The 17415-nt window shown below is 44.7% G+C and overlaps 1 protein-coding gene across 4 annotated transcripts in view; it reads left to right on the top strand.

Moving 5' to 3' along the window:
- The first annotated feature begins 12945 nt into the window (after nt 1-12945).
- MBNL3 (muscleblind like splicing regulator 3) overlaps nt 12946-17415 on the top strand; it is a 153452-nt gene continuing 148982 nt past the window's right edge. For all 4 annotated transcript variants that reach the window (XM_043974762.1, XM_043974761.1, XM_043974760.1 and 1 more), the window contains exon 1: nt 12946-13274. The gene's annotated coding sequence lies outside the window, so the exon portion shown is untranslated. The remainder of the gene's footprint in view (nt 13275-17415) is intronic.

Below are 17415 nucleotides of genomic sequence, written 5' to 3'. Positions count from 1 at the left end.
GAGAGAAAGAAAGAAAGAAAGAAAGAAAGAAAGAAAGAAAGAAAGAAAGAAAGAAAGAAAGAAAGAACCAATAAAGTATTTTACACAGTTTTGCATATTTGGTGGGGTATTGGACTTTGAGTCCAGGAAGGCCTGGTTTCAAATTCTACCTCAGTGTTTATTAGTTACATGATACTGGGCATATCACTTAACTTCTCTTAGTCTCAGTTTTCTCATCTGTAAAATGGCCATAATAAAGAGGTAATAGCTGGCCTTGGAGTCTGGCAGAATTGGGTTCAAGTCCTGCTTCTGCTGCATACTAGCTGTGAGACCCTGAGGAAGTTGCTTGACCTAAGTAGGTAACTGTCTGACACTAGGTTTTGGATGAGCTGATGATCTGTATGAATTACTTTTTATTGTCAATAGCTTCCCTGGGGTCTAATTCTAGGATCAGAACCATCATATCAAAGGGTCGTACCAATTTTGCAATTTTTCTTGGATAATTCCGAATTGATTTCCCAAATGGTCAGACCAATTCATGGCTCCACCATCAAGGTATTTGAATGGCCTTTTTCCTGAGTGTTAGCAACATCAAATTATTCCATCTTCTATTGGTTTTGCCATTTTCATTGGTATAAGGTGGTATTTTAGGGCTATTTCAATGTATATTTCTCAAATTTCTAATTTCAAACACATTTAGTATTATAATTGATAGTGTTTCTTCTTTTGAAAATGCTTTGTTCACCTCCTTGGACAACTTTCTTTTGGGGGAATGACTTAATCTTATTAACCGAATTCCCTGTATATTGTGGATGTCAGACTTTCAACACAGATGTTTACTGTGAAGATGTTTTCCCAACCTATGTGTGTATATATGGAGAAATAATCTACTTTATCTTTTAAAGTATTCTCTACATTATAGCTGGTAAAGAAGTTTTCCTCATCCGCATTATGAGAGAAGATATATTCTATTCTCCTTTAACTTTTCACATTTTGATCATTTAGCCGTTTGGAATTTATTGTGAGAGATGGTATAAAGTGCTAGTCTGAACCCAATTTTTTTAATTGAACGGCTTGTTGAATAGGTTTTTTTTAAACGAATAAAGAGTTTGTTCCCAAGTAGTTTGTGTTCTTGAATTTATTACACATAAGACTGCTGTATGCATTTGCTTCTAAGTGTTCCTTATCTACTTCATTTTACTGATATATTTTTCCCGGAACCAGTTAGTTTCGATAAATATCATGTTGTAATATAATTTGAGACGTGGTGATGCCGTGCACCCTTTTGTCCTATTCTTGTATGGTGTTTTCCATGACATTCTTGACCTTTTGTTCTTTCATATGAATTTTGATATTATTTGGCCTATTCCAGAAAGAATCAGAATTGTGCTTGGATAGTGTTAAATTTGTAGATTAATTCAGGTAATATTGTCACATCTGCTATTTTAGCATAGCCCAGCCATGAATATTGAATACCTTTCCAATTATTTAGGTCTTTTTTCTGTACAGATTATTTCACAGTAGTATTTCTGCGTATTGGTAGGTTAACACTGAGGTACTTTGTGTATTTTGTTGTTATTTTAAATAGCATTCATGTTTTCCTCTTGTTTTTCATGAATAACTTACAGAAATACCGTGAATTTTGGAGGGTTTATTTTGTAGGTTATTGCTTTGCTAGCTGAAGCTTATCCCAATTAATTCTTTTATGATTTTTCCCCCAGATTTTCTAAGTAAAACATCAGATCGTACACAAATTTGAAATTTTTTTTCTCTGCCCTTTGCCAAAGCTTATTCCATTAATTAATTTTTCTTGCTCTGATGTTTCAGTTAGAAGGATTCTCAAGTCATCTTCTAGTTGTGCTTTTTATCCCATTTTCTTATTTGGTCTGCCTTCATTCCATTTTTGTCCTCTATCTGGGCCATCCTATTCCTCAGAGAGGATAACCCTTTAAGAATGTCTACCGAATATTCTAAGCTGTCAAGTCTCATGTCCATCTTCTTGTCTTCTTCTTTCTATGATCTTATATCCAGATTTGGAGGTCTTACATCTTCCCTCGTGTTTCTTATTGGATTTGTGAACCACCCTGACAGTTAGTGTAGTAAGTACATCCCTCTTTCAGGGACCTAGTTATTGTCCGTATTCTTCGCTAAATATAAAGTTAACTCTGGCTCCCCTGACTAGCACAGTTCTCCCAACTCTGTAGTCACTCCACTGGAGAGGAGGGACATTCGTTCATTTAGCAGACATTTCTTAAATAGCTGCTAGGTCCGAGGCGTTATCATAAGCCAGGGGGATATACAAAGATAAATAAGAGCTAGTCTTTGTCTTCAAAAAGTTAGGAGAGATGAGCCACTTACACAAACAACTACACCAGGAGGCAGAAGGGAAATGGTTTTCAGTTAACTGCCTCTGAACCTAGGGAGTGCTGGCCCCAGTTAATATTCAAAAGCTGCTAATGAGCTGCGTCTTTGTTCTTGCGGAGACTAGATTGCCTGACTGAATTAGCTTGCTTTATTCAGTTAGGACATTCTATGGGTTCTTTTTAACACAATCATTTATTTCATTGTCCTGAGTCCCAGAGATGTCCATCATCATCATCATTATCATTATATCTGGCATTTATATAGCACTTTACATAGATTATCTCATTAATGAGAAGGCAGTTGGTGATGTGGGAGAGATTAGGACTGGATGCATAGATGTGGGAGTAATTTGAATAAAAGATAATAACTAAACCTATAGAAGTAGATGAAATCAAAAAGAGAGACAGAGACAGAGACAGAGACAAGAGAGACAGAGACAGAGACAAGAGAGACAGAGACAGAGACAAGAGGAGAGAGGAGAGGAGAGGAGAGGAGAGGAGAGGAGAGGAGAGGAGAGGAGAGGAGAGGAGAGGAGAGGAGAGGAGAGGAGAGGAGAGGAGAGGAGAGGAGAGGAGAGGAGAGGAGAGGAGAGGAGAGGAGAGGAGAGGAGAGGAGAGGAGAGGAGAGGAGAGGAGAGGAGAGGAGAGAAGCAGAACAGAGCCTTGGAGGTGAAAGGTGGAAAATGGCCCAATAAGAGGTACAGGGAAAGACATGTCAGCTAGGAGGAAGAAAATCACAAGTGTATTGTGATGTAAACCAAGGAAAGATAGAGTATCCCAAAATGTGGGGAAGGGAGGAGGGATACTTGCTAACAGAACCAAAAACTGCATCCCATCAAATGGGATGAGAAGTGAGAAAAGGCCACAAGAGTTAGAAGTTGAAATCATTAGTGGCCTGGGACAGAGCCATTTTCATAGCACAGTTAGTGTTAGGATCCAGATTGTAGGGGGATGGCAAGTATATGGAAGCTGAGTTTTGCTAGGAGCTTTTGTTGTAAAAAGAGAAGTGGATGCTAGATTAATGGAGGAGGGGTCAAAAAGGGAAGGATTTTTTAAGAATGGGAGAGATTTGGGCATGTCTGTTGGCAGCATGGAAGGAACCAATAGATAGGGAGAGATTGAAGACGAAAGGGAGAGAAAGAAGGAATGATTGAGGTGACAAGCTTCTAGCAGAAGCAGAAGGGGACGTGACCAAGTACACAAGTAAAGGAATTAACCTTTGCAAGAAAGGTCACCTCTTCCTCAGAGACTGGAACAAAGTAGGGGAAAATAGAGGCTGATGCACAGCATTTTTAGGGGTAGAGTAGGAGAGAAAAGGGAGTTCATGATAGATGGCTTCAATTTTTTCAGTAAAATAGGAAGTGAGGCCCTCTTCTGGGAGGTAAGTAGAGAGGGCGGGACAGGGAGCTTGAGGAGAAAGCAGGTTAGAAATGTCAACTCTGGGGAATGTGATAGAGAAAGGATAGCCTGTACAGGAAAGCTTTGCAGCCTCTGCTACATCCATAGTGGGCCCACTTAAGATTAGATGACATGAATTGGTAGTCAGTTCTAGTTGGCACAGTTGTTCCTTCCTACAGTGGTGTTTGTTCAGCATCATAGCCAGAGGAGCAGAAAAGGTCAAGGATGAGGGTAACCCAGAGGCTTGGCTTGGCTAGGGATGAGTAATGAAAGGACAGTGAGGCAAGAGCCTATGGCCATAGAATCCCAAGCCAGAAACATGTCTCATTAAAACAGGTAAGGATTATGAGGGGGAGGAGGGTGAAGCCAGACTAGGGGTGAAGAACTGAGAGGTCAAGGAAATGTAAAGTGACTGACTGGAGGTTGGGGTGAGGATGAAGAATAAGCTTCAGAGGAATAAGGCAGGGGCAAAGATGGAAGGATAAGAGATTATGATCAGAAATGGGAATTTCAGACTTTGCGATTTTGAAATGACACAGTAGTGTGATGGGAGGATCTAAGGTATGGCCATGGGGGGAAGGAGAAACAGTTAAGATGTGGGTCATCTTAAGAATGGAAGGGATTGATCAAGTAGGAGGCCAAGGTTTTTGAGGGGCTATCAACATGCATATTGAAGCCTCCAAATGTTAGGACAGGGGATATGGTGGAAAGGAATACTGTGATTCAGGTACTGACTCTTTGAGAAAGGAAGGTGAATGACCTGGGGTCCCATAGATGCCTGGGACAAAAATAACAAGCCTTCATATTTCTCTAGAACTTGCAGGATTTTCCATCACTTTACTGACATTGTTCAGCTGCACAACCACCCTGGGACATAGTGACTATTATTATCCCCATTTTACAGATGAGGAAGTTGAAGCTCATTGAGGTAAAGTAGCTTGAACAGGCTGATCTGGATGGATGGTGGTAAACCTCAAAGGAGGGGAAGATTACTGAGTGATGTCGAGCAGCAGAAGGACAATTTGGGTAGTGAGAACGTGGAGGATTTCTGCTACTCCTACTAGGTGGCCCCATGTGTTGAGAAGAGGAACACCCGGTGTTCCCAGAGAAGGTGTCTAGGGATTCAGTGTCTTCCAGAAAGATTCAGGTTTCCATTAGCACAAGGAGGAGAGTAAGAAGGTGAAAATGAAAGAGAATTTGTTAGCAATAATAATGATAGTCATAAGTGGCTTTGGGGGATTGGACCTCTGATTTATTTGGTATAGGAAATCCCCTCTGTTAAAGCAGACTAGCACTGAGAAATTCACTGATTTGCCCAGGGGCACACAGCCAGTATGTATCAGAGGTAGATCCTCCTGATTCTGAGGCTATCTCTCTATCTACTATGCCACACTGCCTCTGACCTCTCAACAAGTCACAATAACAGGTGGCATTGACACAGTATGTTTTAAAGTTTGCAATGAGCATTATAAAGTAAAGTCTTATAGCAACCATTTGAGCACACAGTGGAAGGAGAGGGGCGAGGAGGGTGGGGTGGGGGTAGGTTGGGAGATCAGAGAGAGAGGGCGGAGGGGAGGGAGGGAGGGAGGGAGAGAGAGAGAGAGAGAGAGAGAGAGAGAGAGAGAGAGAGAGAGAGAGAGAGAGAGAGAGAGAGAGAGAGAGAGAGAGAGGAGCATAAGGAAAAAGGTGGCAGGAGAAGGAGGTTTTAACCTTAGCAGAGGGTGACCTGGAATCGATGGAATTTGAAGAGTGGTAGTTGGGGGTTTCAGGGAAAGTCTCTGTTGACACAGGCTCCCAGGGGGCAGCTAGGTGGCGCAGTGGATAAAGCACTGGCTCTGGATTCAGGAGGCCCTGAGTTCAAATCTGGCCTCAAAACACTTTGACACTTACTAGCTGTGTGACCCTGGGCAAGTCACTTAACCCTCATTGCTCACCAAAAAAAAAAAAAAAGTACGACACAGGCTCCCACTCTTCAAGATTATGTGATGACAGGACAGCTAGGTGGCACAGTGGATAGAGCACCCTGGACTCAGGAGGACCTGAGTTCAAATCCAGCCTCAGACACTTAACACTTACTAGCTGTGTGACCCTGGGCAAGTCATTTAACCCCAATTGCCTCACCAAAAAAAAAAAAGATTATATGATGACAAAACACCTGGTCTAGGGTAGTTAGCATCCGTGTTCTCTCTTAAACATTGGAGATAGAGGAGGACAAGAAATTTATGTCTAATTCCTTATCCCAAGATGACCAACAATAAAATACATTCTGATGATAGTTTGTTCAAAGAATGGGTACTTGGGCCCAATATCTTAGGCATTAATCCTGGGTGAGGTGGCATGAGGAAGGGGTTACGGAGGTACAACTCCTGGTGCCTGTGGTTGGGGGCCCTGGATAGGCTCCAGAGCAAGTGAGTGGGTCAGTTGAAATCTAACAATTGCGATGCCAGGAGACTGACGGAATTCACATTTCATTCCCAAATATCTTTTTTTGTTTGTTTTTTCCAAATCTCTTTCAGTAGAAATATCCAACCCTCCCCACCTTTGAACCCCAATTCAAACATCTCTTGCTCTAAGAAGCTTGCTCTGATCCTCCCTCCAGTCTCTCCCCATTCTGAGGGGTGCATTTCTCTGTACCTCTCTTTATGCACTTAATGTATTCTATTTTCAAATAATAGCTAATCTTTTTTGTACACATATCATATTTCCCCTTGTAAGCTCCTCAAAAAGGAAAAAGAGCTCTGGTTCTAGAGCCAGAGGATCTGGGTTCTAGACTTACTTCACATGTGATTTTGGATGTAGTCTGAATCACTTCCTCTCTAGAACTCAGTTTCCTCTTCTGTAAAATAAAGAGGATGAACTCAATGATCTCTGGGACCCTTTCCAGCTCTAAAGCTATGATCTTGTGGCTGTATCAAATTTATAAGTACTCTCAGCTCAAAGCTTAAGGCCTTGGATAATGTTTGTTGAGTGAATGAACAAATGGAGCAATTTTCTATCTATGCCAGAGGCTCCCTTTGACATTTGACAAAAGTGATTACATTGCCTCACCTTGTTCTTGGGGAGACAAAGTCTGCCTCCTCCAATGGCTCAAGATTACTTTGGGAACTAGCATTTATTTCAACATTATGAGTTTTCTTAATAATTTTTGTCACTCTGGACACAAAGAATTGTTTAATGTCAAAGCTAGAAGAGACATTAGAGATAATCTAGCCCAATTCTCATTTTATGGGGGAAGAAACTTGGACCCAGAGAGGGTTCAGTGACTTGCATCAAAATCCTGCATCAAGTTAGTTACAGAGCCTGGATTAGAACCCAAGTCTGTTGATTCTTAATCAAAGGCTACATCTAGTATACTCCAATGTGTGGTTGGATTCTTTGTGGGGAATCAAGAAAAGCCTCATGGAAATAAGAAAGAAATTGTTAGGGAATTTTAGAGTTATTTAGAGTTCTCTGAGTGCCCCTGTCCTAGCTCCAGAGATTCCTCCCAAGACATCTGGCCAGCAGATATATTTGTCTTTGAACTCAATTGTTATGGTATAGTATACATGGTGGGGCTTCCCATGTCCAGTGAAAAGGAATCGCCAGTTTCAACCCAGGGTGAAGGTTCACCAACTCCAGAACTGTCCTGTTCTAAGTACTTCACCCTATTATGCTCTTCATTTTTGAAAGATTATTGATTGCATGAGCTATTCCTCTTAATGAAAAGGGAAGAGGTGATTTGGATAGAATGTGCTGGGAGTCCAAAAGCTTCCCCAATGGACAACACACTGTTATATGAGAGTATTTAACTTTTCACCTATCCAGTGACTTGAAACACACACAGCCACATTTGTTTGGTTGTAAACTACAGTACTCCTTTTGTTACCAAACCATTGCATAACTTAGAGAATTCCTTCCTGCACCAGTCAAAGTTAATTATATTTATTGGAACAACATTCTACAGGAGAAGTGACCACATTTCCAATCTGATTCTCAATCTTCCATTTTTCTGATTGAAATTCCAGACTTCCACTGATGAAAGAGCTCATCATTGCAGAGAGTCCCTTCCCTGGTGCCAAGTGCACTTCCTCCATGCCTTCCCACATTACATGATTTCTTTGCCATATCTTTCTGGCAGATCCTCAGTAGAGGTTCTACCCAAGGCTCCAGAAGTCTCCCCCAGCTCTTTAAACTTTCAATTCCACCAGTACATCACTTGGACAAGTAGGATGTAAGTCCTTGAGAGCAGGGAATGTTTTTGTGCTTGGTCTTTGTATTCCCATGGCCTAACTCAGTATCATAGCTCTAGAGGGGGAAGGGAACTTGGGGGCCATGTAGTCCAACCTCATCAATTTTAAAATCAAGAAACTGGGCGGGGGGCAGGCAGCTAGGTGGCCCTGGATTCAGGAGGACCTGAGTTCAAATCCGGCTTCAGACACTTGACACTTAACTAGCTGTGTGACCCTGGGCAAGTCACTTAACCCTTATTGCCTCACACAAAAAAATCAAGAAACTGAGACCTAGAAAGGGAACATGACTTACCCAAGGTCCTAGATCTAGAACTGGAAGGGAATTCAGGGACCATCTAATCTAACTTACTTATTTTACATTTGAGTAAACTGAGGCCTAGGAAGGTGAGGTGACTTGCCCAAAGTCATACAGGTATTAACCGTGGGATGTGGGGTTTGAATCCAGGTCTTTTGACTCCAAACCTAGTGTTCTTTCCACTGTATTATGCTGCTTCAAATAATAGAGTAGTAGGAGTGGCCATGGTGGTGGTAGTGGTGGTGGCAGCAGCAGCAGCAGTAGTAGTAGTAATAAAACAGCACCTACTTCACTGGTTGTTTTGAAGATCAACTGCAATAATGTATGCAAAGTTTTTTTGCAAAACAAAGCTATTTCCTTATTGGCTATCACAGATCTGTAATCTCACTGATCCCAGTGTTCCTTCTATCAATGCTGATCACAACTGGTCCATGCCAGTCCATCTTATCAGACTTCTGTGTTTCCTCATATTGTTATGAATACCCATTGGCTCAGATTGGTTCAGTTTCCCCCTTTCTTCACTCTCACTCTGTGACTATGGGGTCTCCTTGCCTGGCCACGTCTCCAGTCCAGTTGCTATTAGAGAAGTCAAAATGTCACATTGTAAAAGCATTTTCCCAGCCTCAGGACTCATCACCTGGCCTCCAGGTGTGCCCAAGCCTTTTGTGTTCAGATCATTGACTACTTGACAGAAAGGCTCTTGGTGGGGCGAGGGTGGGAGTGGGGGAAGAAACTTCATGCTCATGTGTTATGATCCACTGCCCAAAGAGAACCAAAGACAGAACATTTCTCCATTATAAGATGAAAGGAAAATCAGACCAGAGACTGGATTTGTCTTAGATAGCACCACAAACCCAGAGAGGAGAGCAGAGACTACATTGCTCATTCTACCAGAACTGAAGGTAATTCCCTGCTTGGGACTACCCCCGGAGAACCTTTGTGTCTTCTTACAGTGTTAGGAGAAGGAGGGGACTCCTATTGTCCTAGAAAACTACCCAGTAGTTTGTATATCCAGAAGGCTCCCCTTCATTTTTAATGGAGTAATTTCTCTGTCCCCTCTCACCCTCAATTTTGCTATTATTTTTGGCTTATCAGGAAAGTATCTACGTTGACCCATCCCCACAATTGTTCATCAGCCCGCCTTCTCCTCCGGAAAATAGTAAGACCCCAATTCTCTGGGTCCTTTTATGAAATTGTTAATGGTCTATTGTTCCCAGGCAGGAGGCTAATTTACAAGCCTGGGATGTTGGGTGGCCAGCAGATTACCTATTCATGACCTTGCTTTCATAATGCAGAGTCCGAATTCAGCGAATTTCTAATCATGAAAATGAACTAGCCTCAGATTTACATGAACTTCATAAATATGTGCCTGTGTTTATATGCATGTATGTGCATATGTCTATAGACACGCATGGGTGTATTGTGTGTATATTATTCATACATGTATGTATATAGACACAGACATATATGAAACTCCCCCCCAGAGAAGGTAGCACACACACCGTTGTGGACAGCAAAGAGGTAGGAAAACCCAGCGCTAGCCAAAGTTAGGGTTACTATAAAGAGTCCTTTGTTGGCTCGCTGCGATAACAGTTCCTCATTTGTTAGATCCTTGTGTATAAAGTTATATAATTCAGCCTTGCCCTTTTTTTTTCCCTTCAGAGCTGACTTCGGTTTCTGGCTTGCCAAAATGACTTCCCATATGTGATAGGGATTGGACTGGGAGAACTCTGCAGGTCATTAGGCAAGGTGGGGGGCGAGGGTAGGGGATAGGGGTGATGGCAAGGGGTGACGTGGTGGGATTTCAGAAAGCAGCAGAAATTCTCCTCTTCTTTATTTTTTCTTGGCTTCCAGGAGCTCGAAACTTCTGGGTGCTAGGCGGTTTTGCTACAATTCTCTCCATCTAGGGGAGGTGAGAGATACTGCTCTGTCATATTGTCTTGTATAGATTATTTTGGTAATACTTTAAAATGGGAGGGGGGAGGGTTTCCCAGTGATTTTAAGGCAGTATTTATCCAATTCTACACCCATGCCTGTAATTACCCCGCCACCAGTGTAGTTCCGCTAACAAACAGGTATTGATTTCTTGCCTCAAATGAGTTTGGGGTTCTATTTCGGGCTGGCCACAGCACAAATGAAAAGTAGTATCGCCAGCCATTCTGGAATTGGACTCTGAGCCTTAACCGCTTGAGTTTTGCGGAGGATTGTGTGCCTGACTGATTTGTCTTAGGATCATAGGCATTTGGAACAGAGAAAGGATCACTCAGCGTCCCCGCCCCGCCCCCCTTCGTCCCCGTTCCCCCCCCCCCATCGTACAGATGAGGAAACAGAGGGAGAAGGTACTGGTAAAATAGAATTCAGAACATTCAGAACATTCAAGGGTTAATGTACATCAATTTCTCTAAGACTGCTACTGAAATTCCTGAATATATATGTTTATCAACCACCACAGTATTTTTTAAAAAATTAAAATGATGGTGATAATAATAATAATAATAATGGTAATTTTAATAATAATAACCTTTGGGCTACTTACTGGTATTAGTCATTACTGATATGTATGCAGTCAGGCGATAGCTGAGGTTTCTCTTATACTTTAATACTCTGAACAGCCTAAAGACATCTAGCTGCATAGATGTAAAGTTGTAAGTTTTAAAAATATAATATTGTACGCCTTTGTTTTTCTATTTTCCTCTGGAAAATGTTGGGGAGCTCATTTCATGGCTAACCGTTACAGCTCCACTTAATACAAAAGTACTTTGCAACGCACAGCCTCTCTCCCCCTCCCACCCTTAGCCCCCGCCCCCCTAGCCCTTATCAGAGGGAAAAATGGTTTGGGTATTCACAGAGAGGCAGAGGATGGGGGCAAGCTGACTTGTGAGTATGTGGTCTCTTCTCGTCTCCTATCTATTTTCTAATCCATATCTTTTTTCAATTGTATTTTTTGTCTTTTCTGTTGTTTTATATATCTTCTTTTCTATCTCTTAGATGACTACGATTACATTTTAGATGAATATTAACCCGCGGACAGGTTTGTTTTCTCTCTCTCTCTCTCTCTCTCTCTCTCTCTCTCTCTCTCTCTCTCTCTCTCTCTCTCTCTCTCATAACACTAGATTTCTATGCCAGTTATTGTTATTGTGCTAAAACTTTTTTTTCTAGGAAGTGTAGCTTGCTGCATGAACTCTGCTTATTTTTTTAATAAGTTTAAATATGAGCCTGATTTTTTTTTGAAGGCTGCAGCTTACCAAGGAAGTGGCTTTATTCCTCGGGGAATAGACTTAGCGAGTGCCTGGGCAGCCCCGGCTAGGCAACGATCGTGTGGTTTTTCCTTATTTTTAAATAGTCTCACACCCCAGTGAAATAAACATGATTTTCAGTGCTTTGATTTTGACGCACCGCAATGGTGCACAAAGAAAAAAAATATTGTATGGATATGTGTATGTGTGTGTTAAGAAATATTGTGCGATGGGAAATGTGTCCATATGCCAGGTGTGAGAGCCAGAGTAATTCTTTCGCCCCTCTTTGGAATCCTAAAAGAAAAGGAGAGAGACAGCGAAAGAGAGCGAGAGCGAGAGCGAGACAGTGCAAGAGAGAAAGAAAGAGGCAGTCTTTCCCCCAACTGGGCTGGGACTCGCCTAATTTAGGGTCAGAGCACGGTGCAGCGAGCAAGGTGAGCTGTGTGTGCCCGGGCTGGTGCAGCTCTGCGCCGGGACCTCCCTCCCCCCCAAGCCGCCCGGCTGGCGGACAGGCGGGCGGGCGCTGCCGGCTGGCATGCCGTGCAGCTGCGGGAGACGGCGTATCTACTTTTGGGGCTGCGCACCTTCCTTGTCGCCGTCCCCTCAGGTCTTTTACTGGCTCTAGGGCGGTTCTTTTAAAGACGGCGAATTTCTTTATTGCATTTAATAATTGATCAGCTGTGACCCTTTGAGGTGAAAGCCTCGAGAAGGCGGCGGCTAATGGTGCACCCCCCCCCCCAGCCCCCGCAACTCCCTTGCTGGTTTGGGCAAAGCCAAGCCGCCCTAGCCCGGTAGGGCCGGGTCGGGCCGGGCCGGGCTGGGTTGTTCTGGCGGCTCGGGGCTGCGCGGATCGCCGAGCCTCCACCTCCCCCTACCGGTGCTGAGCCCCCCAGGTCCTGTTGGTGTGTAGTGGGGAGCGCCCCTGGGTGTGGGTCTATGCGAGTGCGTGAGTGTGTTTTCCTTCCTTTCCCGTGCAGTGCAGCGGTGCATTTGTTTGTGTTAATTGGTTTGTTGACTCACCTTAGAGTATTGATAGATGCATTTAGCTAGAGAGGAGTGAGGCTTTCGCCCGGGTTGCTATGGCAGCAGCCAGCCCGAGCTCCAAGCATGTACGACATAGATCTTGGAAGCTATTAGGTGCACTCGGGCTGGACTGAACCAACTCGGTGGGGGGGGGGAGGGGACGACGGTGAGGAGGGGGCGAGCTCTGCGGAGTCGGGGGGCCCCTGGCGGGGCGCAGTGGCCCGCCCCGGAATCCGGGAGCCCGCCGCGAGCCCGGGGGCCGCGAGCCCGGAGCTGCTGTTGCCAGGGCGGGCGCGGCGGCGCGCGGCGGCGGCGGCGGCGGCGGCGGAGCCCTGGAGGCGCGGGCGGCGCGCGGCGGAGGCGCGGAGGCGCGCGGGCGGCGGCGGCGGCGGCGGCGGCGGCGGGCGCGGGGCTCGCTCTCGCCTTGACATTTTATCCCCCAGAGCTGCATACTTGGAGCTAGCTTGCACGTCCCAGTCATGAAGTTCTGGAGGTGGGGCGGGCTTTAATTTGCTTCTATCTAATGATTTCCGAAGCCGGGCTTTAAAATGGCGGCATCCGTCCTGCACCCCTGCTAAAGCCTCCCCCAGCACTTGGGCGACTTTGCTTAGTGCTGCTTTTGCTTCTGCAGCTAACATATGGCATGTGCTGCTGCTGCTGCTGCTGCTGCTGCTGCTGCCGCTGCAGCTGAGAGCTGGGCCCCGTAGTAGCCGATCCAGCCGCCGCTGCTACTCCTGACCATCAGCGGAAGGTAAGGCGCAATCGGACTTTTCTTTTGGGGTGCAAAGTTCTTGAGGAGGCTCCCCCCCCAAAGCCGCCCCCGGGACTTAGGGCTCTCCCACAAAACCAGAACAATCAGAGCAATCAGAACAATCACATTAATATTAATTATAGCCATGCCCTTTTTGCAAGCAAAAGAGATGTACCTTTTGACGAGGTGAGATTTTTGACGGCTCTTTACATTTTGTTTTCCTTTTCCCTCTTTTTTGCCAAACCGCCTGGAAGGGGGCTTAGTGCCTGGCATTACAGTGGGAAATCATTTGCGCAAGTAAACATTTTGTTTTAACATTCTTCTCCCCCTCCCCATTTTTTTGGGGGAAACGCAGTGCTGTAAACTGTAAGCGACTTCCTCGCCAACGCTCGTCCTCTGCGCTCGGGCTCAGCAAACGGGGCAAGGCTTTCCCCCACTTCTTTTTCTTCTTTTTAAAAAAATTACTACCGAGACCTGGAAAGAATGATGACGCTTTTAGATTCTAAGGGATGTTCCGAGGGTGATTTTGGGGAGGGGGAGTTTTTCCACTCCTGAGCCTTCGCTTTAAAGAGAGAGAGAAAAAGACCAACTGCATCAAATGAGTAGTGAAAGTTTGGTTTGTAGATTATTTGATTGCGTCTCTCAGGAAAGGGGGGTGGTGGTGAACCTACTGTGTGGATTTGGGGCTCCTGCGTCTGTCTTAGGGGACACATCTTGGTGTCCTTTGCGTGGCATTCATTCCTGCCTGCCCTTTATTAGGGAAGTGCTTCTTTGTGGGCGAACTTTCCCTTCAATTCGCGGATCCGAGACTCGCTGCAGATTACAGCCGACAGGACAGCAATCACAGTCAGAACATTTCCCTTCCTTTCATTTCCAAAGGGTTGCTCATTTTTGTCAGTGCGCGGAATCCACCCCCACCCCCACCCCCACCCCCACCCCGCACCCCCGGCTTTCAGAAACAATTCTGAAGACTTAGGAAAGGGATGGTTGGTTGTTTTTTACAAATGCTGGCGAAGAACACTGGGCTCTGGGCAGCGGCTGACTATTTGGGGTCAAATCGATCCCTTCTGGGGGTCTTAGCCTGTGTACAGCCCTTCTGATTCGACCTAGCCAAACCGAGAAGCTACTTTTTTAAAAAAGCCCGAAATGAACATCCCCGCATTTCAAGTTTTGTCTTTTACCCCCTCCCCGATACCCCTCCCCACTCCCAAGACTCAGGCACGCTAAACAGTCTTTTTTTGCCTGTGGACTGGCTTTTCTGCTTCCATTTCTGACCCCCCTCATCTCTCCCCAAGCAGCAGAAACTACTTGACATACTCCCATGGCACAATAGTTACCAAGAGAGTGAGAGGGGTGAAGAGAGGGAGCCAAAAGATTTTTCTGTACATCTCCTAGGGCATGCGCACTTATTCAGCTTTGCCACCGCACTGTAGTCTGCCTAGAAACAAAGAAGCAGAGCCCAGTTAAAGTGGTGTTTACTATGGACTGTTTTGCTCTTGTCATTGTTAATGGAGCAAAAGAGCTAGAGGTGCTTATTTCCTCGCGGAGGAGAGGCAAAATGATTCCGGGGGGGGAGGGTGGGCGGCAGGTAGATGCTCCTCTAAAAAGGGTCCAGCCAGACGAGGCAGCAACTTCTGCCTTTTTGCCCAGGCACACACTTAGATCCCAGTTCTGCATAGGGTTCTGCCTTCTCATAGGTTTTCCTTGCTGAATCATTGCAGACCTCTGCGCATCAGACCTCTTAAATTACAGCCACGGGTGGCAGATTTGACACATGCCGCAATAGTGCTCAGCCAGCACATCCCAGCAAAACTAGCTCAGAGGAGACATTGGGGGAGAAAAACCTGACCCATTAACGTTCAGTCCCCTTAGGTTGAGGATTTAGGAAAATAGAATACGGGAGCTGTCGTGCGGCAGCGTTGGATGGGAAGTTGTTTGTTGGAAAGATCTCTTGAAGAAGAGAATAAAGGAGACTGGAGTGTATTACTCGTGGCGGCTGAGTCCCCTGCTTCACTTGTGCCTGGGTTAAGCAGTTCGGCTGATCCCCGAAGCGATTAAGAAATAGTGCCTTTTTCTCCTGATATGTCCGTCCTCTCTAGGAATTTCAGAAGCTGCAGGGTATACAGGAATTAGTTTTTAGAGGAAAAGGTGGCAGAATGGTGTGTGGTAGGTAGATGACTGCAGACCGGGTACCTGGAGCTGGGGGGGGGGAAGGTAACCGATTTCCCCTCCCCCCCAAACCCCAACACCTCTGGGTTCCAACAGAAAGTACCTTGGCGATTTAGACAAGAACTTGACATTTAAACCGTATATGTTTCACTTCATTGTCTGGATTCCATTGGACTTGTAATTCATCCTGGTGACCAGTAGGCTTATGTTATCCACCCTGCTTCTCAATATGAAAAAGTAATCAAAGCATCTTAGAAAGAAGGCTATGTGGTTTTGGATGTTTGTATGGTGTTGGGTTGGGCTGGGCCGGGCGGCCCCTGCGCTGTCCTGCTGACCAGCAGGCACAGCGTCTGCTGCTGTGATGGTGGCTACTTTTTACAGGTAGTATCTTTCCCAGGTAGTCTGATGGTGATGCAGATTCTAGCCTTGCACTGCTGCCAGGACAGTCATTTAAAGGCAGAACAAGGTGGGGGTGTTTTTTTTTCCCTTTCAGGTTTGAAAGAAATGGTGGGATAGGATTAGAAACATTGGGATTTAGGGCATATCAAGCAAGAATAAATTACCTTACATGTTCGACATGTAATTTGATCCTGTAATTAGAGTGAGGTAATAGTCTCTGGCTTGTTAAAACTATCAAATGTCAGCCGGGTCTCACAAGTCTATGCAGCCCTGCCTCAGTTGGGGTGCTGTGGTACCTGCAACAACGTTGTTAAGTTCTTTTTAAATATAACTGAACAGATGAATTTATCTCTCTCTTCTCCTTCCCACCCTCACCCAACCCATTTTGAGCCTACTGGTACTAGTATATGACTCTTTAGGGCAAAGAAAAAAAGACCACAAAGGTCATATTTTTTTTGTCTGTGGGTGTTTTTTTTTGGAGGGGGTTGTTGTTCCTCAAAAGTATAATATAGCTGTGGCTTATTGAAAAATAAAAAATAGAACTGTGCCTCACTCAGCTACAGTGGGGCAGTGATTATTTTCTAAGGAAATAAAATATACTGTTGGATGGGGGGAAGGGGAGTAATTTTATCCGCAGTTAAAAAAAAATCCTGCCCAGTGAGGATGCCATTAGGTATATGCCAGGGTGCACTTTTAGATACACTGGCGTGGCGCTCCTCTTCCTAAAATGGCTAGGATATTGTCCAGAGATTCCAATGCCCCCATGTGAACTACAGCCAGGGAGCTTTGGGATTAGTGAGGTATCAATTACTTTATCAGGTGTTAATGACTTTGCCTAAAGAAAAGTTCTTTTCAGGTCATTCTAGCCTACCAGTAAAGAGCTCTAATAAATCTGCCACTTAGTCCTGCTTGGTATTAAATTGATGACTGTGGTTTAAAAAAAAACTGATGGGGAACAATCATACAATCGGAGAAGAACCTGCAATAATTTTTATTGGCTCAGAAAGGTCAGGGTTGACTCCAAGCCAGCCGAACAGGACAGCATTGGCTGGGTCCCCTAAAAGGCCCTAGATTATTGCCTGCTCCTTTCGACCTTCCCTTTTTTCAAAGGAGCTAAGGGGGGAAAAGATTCTCTGTCACATATTAGGCATGTTTGACAGGTAGGAGGGAACAGAGGCATGGCGAGGGATCCTGGATTCCCAATCTAGGCAGTTAACCTGTCAAATACTGAATCCTTCCAGACTCAAGAAGGATAGTCATTATTATTACTAGTAGTATTAATATTAATAATAATAAGAAGTAATCCTAGAAGAATCCTGTGTATTTATTTGCTGCTTTTCTCCCAATACATTTGTCTCATCAATCCTCACCGTAGCATCAGGAATCAAGGATTCCCCCCCACACACACCCCTCCGCCTTGCTTTAAATGAGCATTACAGAAGATGTAGAGTTGATTAACTCTGCTTGTTAAAATGTTATGACCATTCCCAGCAACCACTTCCATCAGCCGTTAAGTTGTCTCATGGGCAGAAACTCCAGGAGATGACTCCTGATTTGAGGTGGGTAGTTTGTG

The sequence above is a fragment of the Dromiciops gliroides genome, chromosome X (assembly GCF_019393635.1).
Source record: "Dromiciops gliroides isolate mDroGli1 chromosome X, mDroGli1.pri, whole genome shotgun sequence".
Lineage (NCBI taxonomy): Eukaryota > Metazoa > Chordata > Mammalia > Microbiotheria > Microbiotheriidae > Dromiciops > Dromiciops gliroides.
This window is presented reverse-complemented; position numbering and strand designations above follow the sequence as displayed.